General features: G+C 37.6%; 1 long non-coding RNA gene across 1 annotated transcript; it reads left to right on the plus strand.

The window, feature by feature from the left end:
- Positions 1-2,533: 2,533 nt before the first annotated feature.
- On the plus strand, positions 2,534-7,706 carry LOC141514898 (uncharacterized). Its single transcript, XR_012476139.1, has 3 exons — positions 2,534-4,742; positions 5,355-5,590; positions 6,530-7,706. It is a non-coding gene; the product is annotated as an uncharacterized LOC141514898 (long non-coding RNA).
- Positions 7,707-15,898: the final 8,192 nt, after the last annotated feature.

The raw sequence follows: 15,898 nt of genomic DNA on the forward strand, positions 1-15,898 counted from the left end.
ACACATCATTTAAAATTTTCAGGGAACCCAAAGGGTCATGCTTTGACAATTTACCTCATTAACAATCATTAATTCCAATTTTCACATCATTACAGTAAAATAATTTATATTTTCAAAAGCAGATCACGTGCTTGACAACACCTTTCAATCTTCCTTATTGATAGGTCATCTAATTAGGCTTATATAATTTTTAATTTCCTAATCATTTTCCAAAGCCCCTCACATTTATTCAATATCATTGAAAAGGGTATCTGGCAGTTAAGATATAAGATAAACATTAAATTCTTAACCTACAGGAAACAGAACATGCTGACATCTCATTCTCTTAAAGCACCACACAACAACTGGTTCTCTTAAACTTAACCTTATAATTAAGTATCTTTTACAAACAAACCTCTTCTGAATTTTTGCTTTATAACTTATTTTATCTCTTCTTTCATATACACTTCTATTTTCAAAGAAAATTAGATCCTCTATCAATGTTAGTTTTACACAATAATTTCAAAAGTCCAATGCACACTTATTACCTATGAAAGTGTTAGGGTTATAGGTATAATTTCCTCTTTTTAACAGATAATAAACGGCACTGATCTCACATATCAGTATTCCCTTTCATAAATATCAGGTGAAAAACAAAGCCTTTCACAAATTTTCTGGGCCAAAAGGACCTTGAGAACTATAACCCATTGGCAAGGTAGTATCTAATTTTTGTTTTGTTTTTTCATAACAAAATCTTTACAAATGTGATAGGTGAAACTTCAATTCTTTTGTTATTATGAAACAATTTTAAAACCTCAAAAAGTATAGCTGAAATTGTTCTTATACAAAGCTTACTAATTGTACACAGCATATTTCAATTGCATGTATGTTTTCTTTATTCCCTAAAACTTTAAAATGCAAAAAATTCTTAAGACCAATTGTTGCTAAAAATCCCTTCTTATTACTACAAAATTTTCTTCATACTTCTCTTAAATTCCAAAAGCCATATTCAAATTAGTTTTATATCATTTTCTTTCAAAAAGCCTAAAAATTTTGCAAATTCTTCTTATCTTCATCAGTGCAATTCTAACCTCTCAATGCTCTCATTTATAAGAACTTTCCTCACTGAACAACATTTCTTAATATTCGAACATTCTATAGTCTGGGAGTTAGAGATTCCCCACAATTTGAAATAATCAAAATGATATGTACTAATTCTTTACCTTTACTGTTTATAATTACTCACTCACTGCATATTTTTCCCAATGGCATCAGTGTAAAATTCCCCTTGTTTAGTTATTCTAAAGCTTAAGAACACATAACTCACAAGTCTGTCCTGACTCCCATGACTCTGGAGGGGCCATAAAACATCAGAATACAAACTCAAACATATTCTTTATAAACCCCTTAATTCAAATTACATGTATCTTTACATTAGCACATTATAGGATCAATAAAAACATAAAATTAACATTTACCTAGCAATTGCTTTCATATAAAACTTTTCACTTTGTGGGGTTTATTATTTTTCTAATCAATTCATTGCCAGACATCACAAAAAGTACCAATTTAATGAAACTTTAAATCACCCCAACCTCATATAAACATATATCTCCCTATAGACTTACAGTTCTAATACTTTCTCCTTTTCTTTTAATGATTTGTACAGCATTTTCCAAAGTTCCCAAACTCCATTTTTGGTGTACAAAGTCAACCCTGCTCAAACCTTCTGTCTGCATACTTTTACCATTTTCCATACTTAACAAATGGTTCAAAAGAAACCCCAATTGTCTCTAAGTCTGGATTTTCTTTCCAGTACTTTCAGAATCTCTTACACAAACTATACAACTCACATTTCCCACCATTCCTTGTCATTAGCTCTTCTTGACTTTAATTCATACTATTCAAATTAGAGTCACATAGCTTATATAGCTATATAAACTACAGATATGATTTCACATTTCACAATGCATTTTTCAGTCCAAGGTTTTGATACTTAACATTTCGATTGCAATTGCTAAAATCCTGGAGAAGGCAGTCATTCAAAAAATCTCTTAGCCTAATTAGAATATTTCCTGCTCCCCTTCTTCAAATAGAGTAAACTGATTAACTTTTATAGAGAGAGAATCCTAGATTCTTTCTGGGGGGAGGAGGGTTGGTTTTCTATTCTTCAACCCTTACATGTCCTATAATTTTCTGTAATAACTAACAATATCTGAATCTATACTGATAGACTCCTGAAGCTCTAATGATGCCATATCATTCTGAAAAAAAGATTATTTATTTTCCCCTATATGGGCATCTTGGTAACCATATTATACACTTTAGGATTAACCTGACTCTCTTGTCTTTCTGAAATTTATTTTCCTTATTTTCAAATTAAAATAGCATTTCTTTCTATGATTTCTTTGTTTAACATATTTGGTAGTATTTGCTGTTTCTTTAATTTCAAAATAAAGTCCCTTTTAACACTTTACTAGTACTTCCTGAAGTAACTTTCTCTCCTGAAAGGGGGAGGGAGGAGGAAATACTCTGGCAGCACACAATCAAGAAGAACAGGAAAGAGAAGGGAACATAAACAAGGAATGGGGAGCCCTTCTCATAATAGTAAAATAACAGGGTGAGTAGTTTGGCCTCAGTCAATTTAACACCAAAAGCCATTCCTTTTTTCAAATAAAAATAAAAAAATACCTCTTGGAAGTGCTCAAGAGACAACACAGAAGTGAGGAGGGAGGGATCAGATTACCCAACGTAACACAGGCAGAAAGCAGGCTCAAGGGGAGAGCCAGTAAGGGCATTAGATGCCTAAAAATCTAGCTGTCCAAAACATCAAAGAGCAGCAATTTAAATGAGGCAACCCAACGACAATTTTAGGGGAACTTTTCTTCCCATCTAGCAAATCAATAGAAGAACATGAACACACAAGTAAATAGACAATCTAAACAAAGACAGATGAGGCACAAGCACAGATCACAGAAACACAACAGAATTTTCCAAACTAACAATCTCAACACATATCAACAAACACAGGCCAATGGCAAATTCCTGACATTTCAGGAATGCCATGAGGGAAGATTCGTGTCCTGCCCGACTGTCTCTCCCTCCCAAAGCCTGACGAAATGTGTCCCTGCTTTCACAGGGAGCACCCAAAAGAGGGGCCCCAGACATGACGTCTGATACTGAATTCCCCTGCAACCAAATGTCTAGATCCATAACCAGAAGAAGTTTACCTCTGGAGGTGTAACAGGATCTCCACTTAGGCTGCATGGGGGATGGCAGTCTAGGAGAGGTCCATACTAACACTATGCCTACCTAGTCCTGGGGCCCTGTAACATTATCAGGGGCCAGCTCCCCTAGGAAAGGAAAAGACAGTTCGATCGAACCTAAACTCAAATCTCTGTGTTTTCCTTTATTGACACAAAACACCAAGATCTCGCTGGGGCCTCCAAATGTTGTACCCAAAGAGTGATAAAGAGAATTTGATAAGGTTGGAGATCTTTATTCCCAGGGACAGTATAGGGATTGAGTATCCAATTCAGACAGTACCTAAGTGTGCAGGGGATAGGGTTTTTATAGTGTTTGGGGAGGGGGGCAGGTACTAAGAGCAAGCAAGATGCTAAAAAAGCAAAGACAGCAGTTAGATATATTATCTTGACATATACATATGCAAACATAGGGTTCCATATAGATAGGGGTGAGAAGGGTTAGGGTCTTTGTGTAATGATTGAACATATTTTCTGAGATGGAGGGAGTCAGGAATTTACTATCTTATGGTTCCAGCTGCATCTGGGGGAGGGGGAGGCAGTCCTGGAATTTTAAAGATACAGCAATATAATTAGGCTAACAAGGGTGCTTTGTAAATATTTAGACAATTTTATGGTATATCCATGACCCCCTGTGTCCTATCAGACTATTTTCAGACCCAAAGGCACCTAGCCAAAGTTATATTTCTAAGGAATTTCTCAGGGCCCAGAAGGATGTCAGGGACCCCTTTCTATACAGGAATTTCAGAAACATTGATATTGTATTTCACATACTCCTTGCTCCTTGTGACTATTTAGTGTCCCTATAAGAGCTGGAAGGGAAGACATGAGAGGGGAAGCAGTCAAATGGTAATTGAACAGTTTGGGGACTGTGATTTCATTGATTAAGTACCTTCAACCAATGCAGATCAGCTCTTACTCAGCAACTTGGTCCAAAAGAGTTCCCTAAGGGTATTGAAGGTGATTATTTTGCCTTTTGACTCTGAGAACAGTTTTCTGTGGTGCCATGGTATGTTCAGTTTGGATATGCACCTTTGGAAAATGCCAACAAAACCCTTAAGACATTATTAGATTTAGGTTGATGCTATCTGAGCTAAGAAAAGTAGTCCTTGACTATTCTTGGCATCCTTGGATGGGTGGAAATAGGCTATAAATGATCTGACTTCTTGAAGAATCTTCCTATAGGCCAACAAAGGAGGGTAGTTGAGTTTGTTGGGGTAAGGTGGAACATTTTGTCTTAAAATTGCTTCCAAGATCTTTATTTTTTTTCATTCATGACCTAACCCCCTTTCCTTTGTTCAGGATTGTCTGGGAACCCCAATGATCTGGACAGATGCAAGAGGGTTTTTGGAAAATACTTCATTCCCCATTAAAAACCCAAGACTTTTTGGAAGTTACTATGGGAGGCCCTACAAGATGCCACACTCATCATTCTGGAATTTGCAGCTGTCATCTCTATAGGCCTGTCCTTCTACCAGCCTCTTGAAGACAGCAATGAGTGTGAGTGTCTAAGAACTGGACAAGATACTAGTTCAATCCAAGCAGTAGGCAATTAATATAGGTTTATTGTAAAGCTATCTCCACTTAGATATTTTTTCTCCTGTCTACCCAGAATGATTAGTCAAGGGACAGAGCTAGTTAATTCATATTTCATTTGGACATTTTGTCCAGTACTTAACTAGGTCCATTTCCACCACAGTGACAAATAGACTATTCTAATCTCACAAAGCCTCTGCTCCTTAAAGTTTAAGACTAAGTGCTTGGCATCATGGGAATTTGCTCAATCTGTTGAGCAGAAGTATTCTGACCTTCTTAGACTCAGGTGGTTATTTACAGGTGACTTGCCTGTCATTTGCACAGGCACAGGCGTAGGAACTCTGGCATCTCTGACTCCTTTCAGGTTAACATTGTGGAGGTGCAGATGATGAGTAGATACCTAAACTAGGTTTTCTTGGCAGTGGTGGTTCGTCTTCTTAGACATGTGCCTACCTTCCTCCATCCTACCCCATCTCACCTCTCCCAGAAAGGATTAGTGAAAGCGAAACATACCCACAAGGGCCTTTGAAGTGATCTCTGTGCCCCCCCCCACCTTTTCCTTTCTTTATGAAATAGCATGTGGACAAGCCACAACTTCTGGAAAGGATGAGTTATAGGACAGCTGGATCGAAGGGGCAGCAATCCTATTCTCAGTCACCATCATGGCCCTGGTGCTGGCCTTCAGTGATTGGAGCAAGGTCTGCAGAGTCTCATCCAGCAAGAACAGAATCTCGCTGTCATCCACAAAGGCCAGGTCATACAATTGCCTGTGATGGAGATCGTGGTGGGAGATATCATCCAAATAAAATATGGTGAGAATCCATGCTGTTGATACACCTCCTAGTATACCTAGTTTTCAGGCAAGATTCTATTCTCCCTAGCCAACACTAGTAATTTTTGTACCCTATTTCAATTGAGGAAGCAAGGAGAGATAGCGAGATACTGCAAGGATACAGATACAGCTTGGGGACCTTGCCACAACTGGAAAGTGGGGGGGGGAGAAAAAAGAGGGGACAGAGTGGAGAACTTTACTTGAGATCAAGCAACAAGAGTGATGATGCCACCTTGTGGCAGCTTTATATTTTAATTATTAAAATTAAGTTTACTAATTAAAATTGTGTTCTTGTAATCTAAGTCCCAGGTTCAATTGTTTCAGTGGGACACTAGCAGTATTTTCAGTCATGTATTAAAGCCCTGATGCAAAATTCTCCCCCTAGCTAGAGGTCACTTCCCTTCAGTTGTAATCTTGCTGTCTCCATTCTCCATTTCTGTTATGCCTTTTCTGTTTCATTGTTTGATGGGCAAGGTTGTTTCTCTCTTCCATCTTATAGTATGAGGACTCTAAGACATATTGAAAGAAATTGGGCAGATTATATTCTTCCTTGTCAGCATCTGGGTAAATTGTAAGGCCTTTGGGAAAGGAATAGTCTGAGATCCTACAATGATGAAATTTAATGCAAGCTTACTGCTCTGTTGAATAACCAGCATAGCTTTCTTGGTCCCACTTTGGACCTCTTCAGGAACAGCATAACCAGAGCCCATGGAGATCTGGCAGGGACTTTGTTCTTGGTGATCAGGGCTATATTTTCCTCCTAGATATCTACGTGGTACTTGCTTGTTTAATGTCCTGCAGGGAACCTCTGTGGAAGAAGTCTCATAGAAGAGACTAGGACTACACCTTCCCACCTTCTCTTTGTTTCTTATGATCAGTCTCCATTTTCTCTCCCTGTCTCCTTCCTCTTTTTATCCAGGTGACCTGTTGCCTGCAGATGGCATCCTGGTACAAGGGAACAATCTGAAAATTGATGAAAGTAACTTAACTGGGGAATCTGACCATGTCAAGAAGTCTATTCAAAAGGATCCCATACTACATTCCGGTGAAGCTCTGGTGTCACAAAGATAGCCTTGTAATAATAGCTGAGAGTGAATGTTTATGTAAGGCTTCCTGTGAATCAGGCACCATGTTAAAATCTTTATAATTGTTATCTCATCTTATCCTGACAATTACTTGGGGAGGCAGGTGCTATTATGATCCCTATGTTACAAAGGAGGATCCTGAACCAGATAGTGGCAAAACGACTTGACCGGGGTCACATGGTTAGGAAGTATACAAGAGTAGATTTGAACTTGTCTTACTGACTAGAGGCGCCTTGAGTTGCCTCAGATCTCAGTAAAACCAGTCCTTTAAAAGAGGTTTCTTTGATTCTATTCCGAAGGGTTTTCAGAGGTGATTGTCACTTTTATTGTAATTTATTGTAATTTTTATTGAAGATATTATTTGAGTTTTACAATTTTCCCCCAATCATACTTCCCTCCCCCTGCACAGAAAGCAATCTTTCACTCTTTACTTTGTTTCCATGTTGTACCTTGATCCAAATTGGGTGTGATGAGAGAGAAATCATATCCTTACAGAAGAGACAAGAAGTCTAAGAGCTAACAAGATCAGACAATGAGATATTTGTTTTTTTTTCTAAATTAAAGGAAATATTCCTTGAACTTTGTTCAAACTCCACAGCTCCTTATTTGGATACAGATGGCACTCTCCTTTACAGACAGCCAAAATTGCTCCCTATTGTTGCACTGATGGAATGAGCCAGTCCTTCAAGGTTGATCATCACTCCCATGTTGCTGTTAGGCTATACAGTGTTTTTCTGGTTCTGCTCATCTCCCTCAGCATCAGTTCCCGTATATCCCTCCAGGCTTCCCTGAAATCCCATCCCCCCTGGTTTCTAATAGAACAATAGTGTTCCATGACATAAATATACCACAGTTTGCTAAGCCATTCCCCAATTGAAGGACATTTACTTGATTTCCAATTCTTTGCCACCACAAACAGGGCTGCTATAAATATTTTTGTACAAGTAATGTTTTTACCCTTTTTCATCATCTCTTCAGGATATAGACCCAATAGTGGCATTTCTGGGTCAAAGGTTATGCACATTTTTGTTGTCTTTTGGGCATAGTTCCAAATAGCTCTCCAGAAGGGTTGGATGAGTGGTGATTGTCATTTCTAATCCCTGTTGCCCTGACAACTACTCCTTTCTACAATATCCCTAACAAGTAGTCTCCTAAAAACTCAATAGAAAAGGATTCCCTCTGAATGCAAAGTGCTTTAGTTCAGACCCAACTTTTGCTATTTACTGCCCATGGGAACACTGGCAAGATACTTAATTTCCCTGTACTTCATATCCCTTCTTCATAAGATGAACTAGCTCTTTCCTGGGGTCCTTTTAACTCCAATCCTAAGGTGAATTTGGGTACTTTCTGAAAAGATTCCTGAAAAATTTTACAAAGTCATCACCTGATTCAGTTCAACGTGGAATTCCAAGAGCAGTATTCAAGAATCAAAATGGGAATTTTTGAATGCACAGCAAGATGGCTTCAGAGACTACCCTGAAAATGTAGGGCATCCCATTGTCCTATTAGTAAGGTCCTCCCTCTAACAAAACTTCCATGCAATTTTATCCTAGCCCTTTGGACAGCTGAAGACATTCCCCAGATTTTCTCAATGCCAAAGTGCTGTGGGGCCACATTCATGTCACTCAACCTCACTAGGCCCTACCCAATTTCATCTGCTCAATGGAGAGAGTCCTTCTACTGTTCTCTTCTCCACTCAAAAGCACACCCTCCACCCCATCGGGGTATAGGAAAAAGAAAGTAAGATTTGATAGACACAGGGGTTTGAAAGGTATAAACAGTTCATTCAGAAGAGAGAAAATGGTCTCCTCACTTTGTCTCAGAACATTTGTTGAAATACAATTTAGTCATCATTTCAATATACTCCAAAGATACTGATTTTTGTACCAAACCCACAAAATTCACCATGGATTTTTAATTTTTTTTAATTCAGAGAAAGAGATCGATATATGGAAGAGGAGAGTTTAAACTGGAAATAATCTGATGTGGAGAAGTGCCTGCCAATTCTCTCTCTATTCTTTTCTACACTCAGAAAATGATGAAGGATCATAATGTCATGCGTCACCTGGCTATCTTGGAAACTATGGAGAATAGGAAGGCCATATGCTCGAACTAGAAAGGCATAGTGACCTTGAACTGCATGACAGTGCTACAGATCTAAATAGGGGACAATCACTACAAGAAAGTCACTAGGCCAGATGTCATTGCACCGAAAAACATGATCCTCCTCGACAGTGTCATCACCATCCACAGCGGCTACACCTCCAATGCTCTCCCCTGACTCTAGGTTTTAACCCTATAGGTGAAGGGAATTTCAAAAGTCTTGGGCAAGGTATGAAAGCTTAAGTGACTTATATGAGATCACATTTCTAGAAAGTGGCAGAGTCAGAATTTAAACACAGGTTCTCTGCTCACAAGTCAGGAATTCTTTCAGCAGCACTACAACAAAGTGAACATGAACATACCATAATACTCATAGTTTGAAATTAGGTAATAAGGAAGAATGAGTTGGTTATTGTGCCCTAGATATATCTAACAAATCTTAAGCAGAAAAAGCATTTTGCAAGCAGAGAAAGCCTCACTGGCAGACAATAGATATTCCCCTTTTTCCAGACAATGAAAGCCCTTCTCCAGAATTGGTCGGAAAATGTCTCGGGATGCAGGCCATTACTCTTCTTCCTCCTCATCCCTCATTTCCCTTGAATCAATAAAATGTCATACAGTCAGGAAGTGACTAGCCAGCTGTCCTGCTAGGAAAGTTACAGCAATTTTGGGTACATTTGAGTATAAGTTGAATGGAAAACTTTCCATCAACTGATGCATAGTGAAGTGAGAAGGACCAGGAGAACATTATATATAGTAATAGCAATATTGTACAAATGCACAACAGTGAATGACTTAGCAATACAATGATCCAAGAGAGTCTTGAAGCAGTCAGGATGAAAAATGCTGTCCACATCTATAGAAAGAACTGTTGTCAAGTGAATTTCGATCAAAGTCTACTATTTTTTAAAAAGTAGAGTTGATTTCAGGGAAAAATAATCATCGAATCTTTTAGCATTTCTACTATTTTTGCAATAATTATCTTAATAACTTGAACTTTTAAATCTTAAATATGAAGATCTTTGACATTCCTATTTCAAAAACAACTTTGAATGATAATCTTTTGCATTGTTTATTATTAAATTCAGGTAATTCTACTCATGCTTATAGTATATTGTAAGTGACAGGTGTCTGAGATTGGATTCAAATTCCATTCTTCCTAACTCCAAGGTCAGTGCTATCCACTCTGCCACCATGCTGCCCATATATATATATATCTATATATATATCTATATATATCTATATATATATATATATATATATATATATATATATATATATATATATATATATATATATATATGAAGATAAATTAATCAGATACTTTTGGAAAGTATCTAATTTTCTTTGTCTATATGTCTAGTTCAGTTTAATAACTTTTGTGCCACAAAACAGAAGGGGTTTCAAACTGACACAATTCTTTTTTTTTTCTTTTGAAAGGCAGTGGAGTTAAATGGCTTGCCCAGGGCCACACAGCTAGATAATTATCAAGTGTCTGAGGCTGGATTTGAATTCAGGTACTCTTGACCCAGGGCCAGTACTCTATCACTGCACCACCAAGCTGCCCCAAACTGACACAATTCTGATCTTTATTCCATTTTCAATATGACCATGTAATTTTGAATTATACTTATGTTTTGCTACCACCATTATTTATATTAGGTTGGGTATTTTCTAATTTAAAAAAAAAAGAGTTCAACCATTGCACTTTAGTTGCTTGAGGTTTTGTGCCACAAGTGCCTTTTGAGAAATAGTAATCACCTTTCACATAGCATATGACTGCCTCTTTGAATTATGGCTGTGCTATGAAATGAGCCTGAAGGCAATATTCCACTTCCCTATATTTGATGGGATTAGAGCTTTCATGCTTTTAGAATTTTCATCTAAAAACATGATGGTACATTAACTGAAAATAGAAAAATTTGCCAAGTTCATGAGCTGTTTACTAAAGAGAGGCAAACAGTATGGTAAAAATAAGGAAAATGAAATCACTGGGGAAGAAGTTCCAATAATGAGCATTTCTTCTTTCAAGTAAAGTTTAGCACCAGGGCACCATGTTTTAAAGGGGTAAGTTTGTTAAAATAATTAACAGTAACTGTCAAAATTCAAGGTAAGCTCACTTGTACTAAAAATCTGGATTCAGATTCAACATTCATCAACTTTTTGCTTTGTTTTTTGCCAGGAAAGAATTTAAAATCTCATGAACAGATATTTCCTTTTTTGATTTCAGTATGCTTTTTTTTATTCTGGGCCTGTCACATCAGTGTCTATCGAAGAAAGAGGGTATGTAGCCTTTGAGATCCAGAAGAATAATATTCAATATAAAGTTTGAATGACCAGGAGTAAAACAAGATAGTTTACAAAAGTATAAGTAAGTCCCAAAGAGATATTACAATATATTCATAGCTACCAAAGTGCCCCATCATTAGAAGTGTTACAAGAATGAATGAATTTAAATGTTTATATGCATGTATCACTGAGAAAAAGTAAGACAACCCAGGCTTACAAAAGGTTCACATTTTTATTTGAGGATGTACGAAACATAAAAAACCAACCCCCCACCCACACACTCACCACCATGTTGAAGGTGGGTGATGGGGCAGAATGGAGGTTCAAATTGGAAGGGGATTCTAGTTCTCTCTACTGCAAGGAAAGAAAGGTTTAGGGTCCTTTAAGGATGGGAGGAGAGAAAAATGGAATTGGCAAAAAGGAAGAAAATGAAGGGCCTATGTATCATCTCAGGTCTCCTAGGTCTCTTGTGGATTCTGGACAGGGTGAGGAAAGGCAAAGGCAAATAATTGCTAGCTGCTACCCCACAAAAATATTAAACAGGACCATAAGATGATAGAGGGCAATCTGACAGAAAAATGATAAAGAAGATTCTCATTTCCAATTGGGATTGTATTAGATGGCCTCTAAAGTTCCAAGTCAAAAGAATCCTAATCTGGAACTTTTCTTTAAAATGTAGAAAAGCAAGTCCAAATTTACTTTCATTAACTTGATAACAATTAAAAAGTGTTAAATGACCATTTTGTAAGATGTTTTATCATCCTTACTACTTACATTATTGCAGTTATGCTTTATATTTTTTTCTGGTTGTTCTTTCTTTTTGTATTTTACATAAATATTCTCTTGCTTCTATCTAGTCATCAATTCTGATTAAACATAGTCATGTTCCATTACAGTAAGAGATCACAATTTATTTAACAAGTCAAGGGGCAATCACTTCTTTTCTAATTATTTGCTACTACAAATGTGTTACTATGAATATTTTGGTATATCTCAGATCTTTCTTGCCGTTAGGTAAAACGATGTCATTGGACTATATGCTTAGCAAAGAGATAGAGAAATAATTCTAAAGCACCAAATGACTATTCTATTGAAAAGTTTTGAAAAAGTTCATTGAAGCAGTATAAGATGCAAGGGCATATTATTTTGTTTTGTTTTGTTTTTGCAAGGCAAGTTTCCGCAGTCACATAGCTAAGTGATTATTTAAGGGGATGAGGCCAGATTTGAAGTCAGGTCCTCATGACTTCAGGGTTGGTAGCCCACTGCACCACCTACCTGCCCACAAGGGCACATTCTATTCAAATTCTGTGAAATCTGTGAATTAGCTTATTTAATTTCCAATTAGTTTTAGATCAATCTTTCCATGGCCCTTAATTGCACGCATTTTTATTTTCGTGGTCTGAAAAGGACACAGTCAATATTTCTGCCTTACTGCAGGTGATTATGAGATTTTTATGCCCTAGTACTCGGTCAATTTTTGTGTAGGTGCCATTTACTGCAGAGAAAGAAGAATATTCCTTTCTATCCTCATTCAGCTTCCTGATAATTTCTTACGTGATGTTTTCCCAGGTTTTTTTTTTGGGATCTAGACTTTCTAGTATGATGATGCGTAAATTATCACACCTGAATGTATTTTCCAGCTCGCTTGTTTTTCCTAAAAGGTACCTTTAGCTTAAATTGTATTCATCCTTTTTAATTTGTTTGATGAAGTCTCGTAGTCTCATTGATTCATTAGTTTCTATTTGTTCACTTCAAATATATAGGGTTTCATTTTCTTAAATTAGCTTTTGTGTTTACTTTTCCAGTTGGTTATTTCTACTTTTGAAGGAGTTGATACTTTTGGTCAATTTTTTATTTTCCTTCATGACTGTCATTTCTTATTTCCAGTTTTCTTCTTCCTCTCTTCTTTGGTTTATAAATTATTTTATAAGCCTTTCATGAGCTTTTGGATTTCAATCCAGTTCTTAGAATCTTTTGAGACTTCCCTTGTAATTTTTCACTAATTTCTTCTTCCAACATGGCATCATCTTTATCTGCAAAGCAGTTTTCTATGGTGAGAGCTCTTTGAGCTTTTTTGCTCATCTTTACTATTTGAGTTCAGTTCCTGGGGTATAGGGAGTATAGACCCAAGCTTTTTAAACTGGAATTGGAGTCTGATCCCTGGCTTGTCATTTGCCAAGATGTTGCCTATACAGTCTAGGCCTTGCCTTTGCACAGTTTCATTTCCCCCTTTATATCCTGGTTCTGCCTACACGGTGCTTTGTTCCCATCCCAGTCATGTGTTCCTAGGGTTCAGATTTTCTTCGGAGTTGGGACTCTCCTTGCTGGCTTGCTATCTAGCTGTCAGTACCTATGCTACTTGTCTGCTGTTTTGACCTAGGCGATACTGTGGCTAAAAGTCTCCTGCTGACTTTTGTGCTCTCTTGCTTCACTTAGCTTTACGCCCCCCCCCCCCCCAATAGAGACAGACTTTCACTGGAGAGCCTCAGGATGTCTACCACAGAAAACTTCTTTGGATCTTTTCTTTTTCTTGATGACATCTGTAGCTTTAATCTCATTGCAGAGGCTTCATTTATCTTTGGTAGGAAAAAGTTCCAGGAGCATGGAAGCTTCATGATGCCATCTTGGCTCTGCACCAGAAATCTTTCCAAATGTATTTTTAAGGGATTTGTTTTCTTTCATGTTTTTTCGTTGCAAGATGTTAATTTTCTCTTGCATTTCTTTTCCATTTTTTTTTCCATTTAATTTTTAGAATCATTTCTGAGGTATTCTAATATGTCCTTTTAGAGATCAATTCATATTCTCCTCTTATTCTTCACATATGTCACTTTCTGAGCCTGTATCCATATTTCCAAATTTACATTCAAAAGACCCTGCTTTTTTCTGGGCTTTCTTATTTATTTTAAGACAACCTATGCCAAGGGTCTTGTGGTGAGGGAGACGCTTGCTTGCAGGGCTTTGGTTTTAAGAATGCAATGTCCTGAGACAGTAGACAGTTAGGAACTCCATGTAGTTTCCCAGTGGACCAACCAATAGAGAACACCAGAGACTATTTCTGGCTTAATTACATTGCAGATGTCAGCTATCTATTCCCTATATTTGGGGCTGTGCCAGGGGTGTGGGATAGGCCATCAGGGCTGAAAATACCATAAGATCTCTCTGGACAGTCTACACTTTGGGGAAATCTGGGAATGCTTGAGACTGTTTTATTTTATCTGAGGAACATGTAAAGCGCAAGGGTTGCCTTATCCAGCCCAATCAGACTGATTGAATGATGACTTGTGCACCCATGGTGGAGCTGTCCTATCCCACCCTCCATGCGGAAGCACTGCAAAGGCTTCCATTCTTCTAGCCAAGGTTCTCGTGTTAGACCACTGTGGGTGTCCCAGGTCTTTATTCTCGGTTTTGAATGGAAAATTGGATGAAGTGGGGAGAGATAAGGCAAGAAAAACAACTAGTAGGCTAGTGTTACAGTCCAGCTGTAGTATGATTAGAATATGGAACAGGGTGGCAACAGTGACAGGGGCAAAAAGGAGAAATATAAAATGAGATATTTTGAAGGTAAAAATGGGAGAATGTGGACAATAAATTTGACATGAGGGATTGGAGAGAGAAACAGTGAGGAACCAATACTGAAAACTCATTTACAATAACTTGATGGGGATATGGTACTCCGGATAGTAACAGAGAATTCAGAAAAAGGAGTTAAATGAGGAGATTAAGATAGAGTTTTTATTCAAGTACATTGCAGACTAAAGTAAAGAAGACACAATTAAAAGACAGAGTAGAGATCCCCATTCCAAATTTTGAAATTCAAGTCTTGTTGAGAACTCTGAAATCCTGATGCCAACACAGACCAAGAGGAGATTAGCTCTCATCTTTACTGCACAATCTGTGACTACAATGTGCCTAGGTGTTATCTAGCAATACAGAGTAGGAATAGGACCAGTTGTCAGAATCGGGGTGCCCTTTTCATCCTCTGATAGCAAGTGACAGAAATGGAAATATTCATCTGACCTCTTGCAGAGAAATGTTCAACCTAAGGGTTTGATGCCATTGCTCTCCACACACACAGTCTCTCTCTCTCTCTCTCTCTCTCTCTCTCTCTCTCTCTCTCTCTCTCTCTCTGTCACACTCACACACACACACACAAACACACACACAAATACAGAAAAAATTTTCTTCTGTTATCAGGTTGCCAGGTCATCCAAATTAATACAGAATCTGATGAAAGCACAGGAACCTAAACTTGAAGTGCACAAAACAAGTAAGCATAAAAGGTAGATGTAAATCACAAAGGATGATGTGTTGGGGAACCTGCATTCTTCATATCCCTGGTGTAGGGGTATTCACTGAAAAATGGAGACCTTGTCCCATCTTTCTTTCTTGTTAACAGACAAGCCTACTGATCATCTCTCAATAAAGTTCACTCTGAGAGATATTGACCAGATGCTGGGGGAAATAAACCAGAAGAAAACATCCAAACTCTTTTCCTCGTTCAACAGCATGACTGACTACTGTGGGGTACTCTGTGACACAAAGACAAAAGCAAAAAAAAGTAACATTTTTACTTTTTTTGAGTGAGAAAATTGTACATTTTATTCATGAACCTTGCAAGATACATCTTATAAGATACAGGTACCTCACTCCTAGTCATGAGGCATGAATTAGTCTTCAAAGTCAAGTAATTTATGGTCTTCAGAAACTCTTTCCCCTTCCTCTTGATTGTTCATAGGCTCTCAGAGTTTGAGTTACAATGTAAAAGGTCCACCCATTCCATAATATGCCCCTAATATGATTCCCCCCCCACA

This window comes from Macrotis lagotis, chromosome 2, assembly GCF_037893015.1.
Source record: "Macrotis lagotis isolate mMagLag1 chromosome 2, bilby.v1.9.chrom.fasta, whole genome shotgun sequence".
Classification (NCBI taxonomy): Eukaryota; Metazoa; Chordata; class Mammalia; order Peramelemorphia; family Peramelidae; genus Macrotis; species Macrotis lagotis.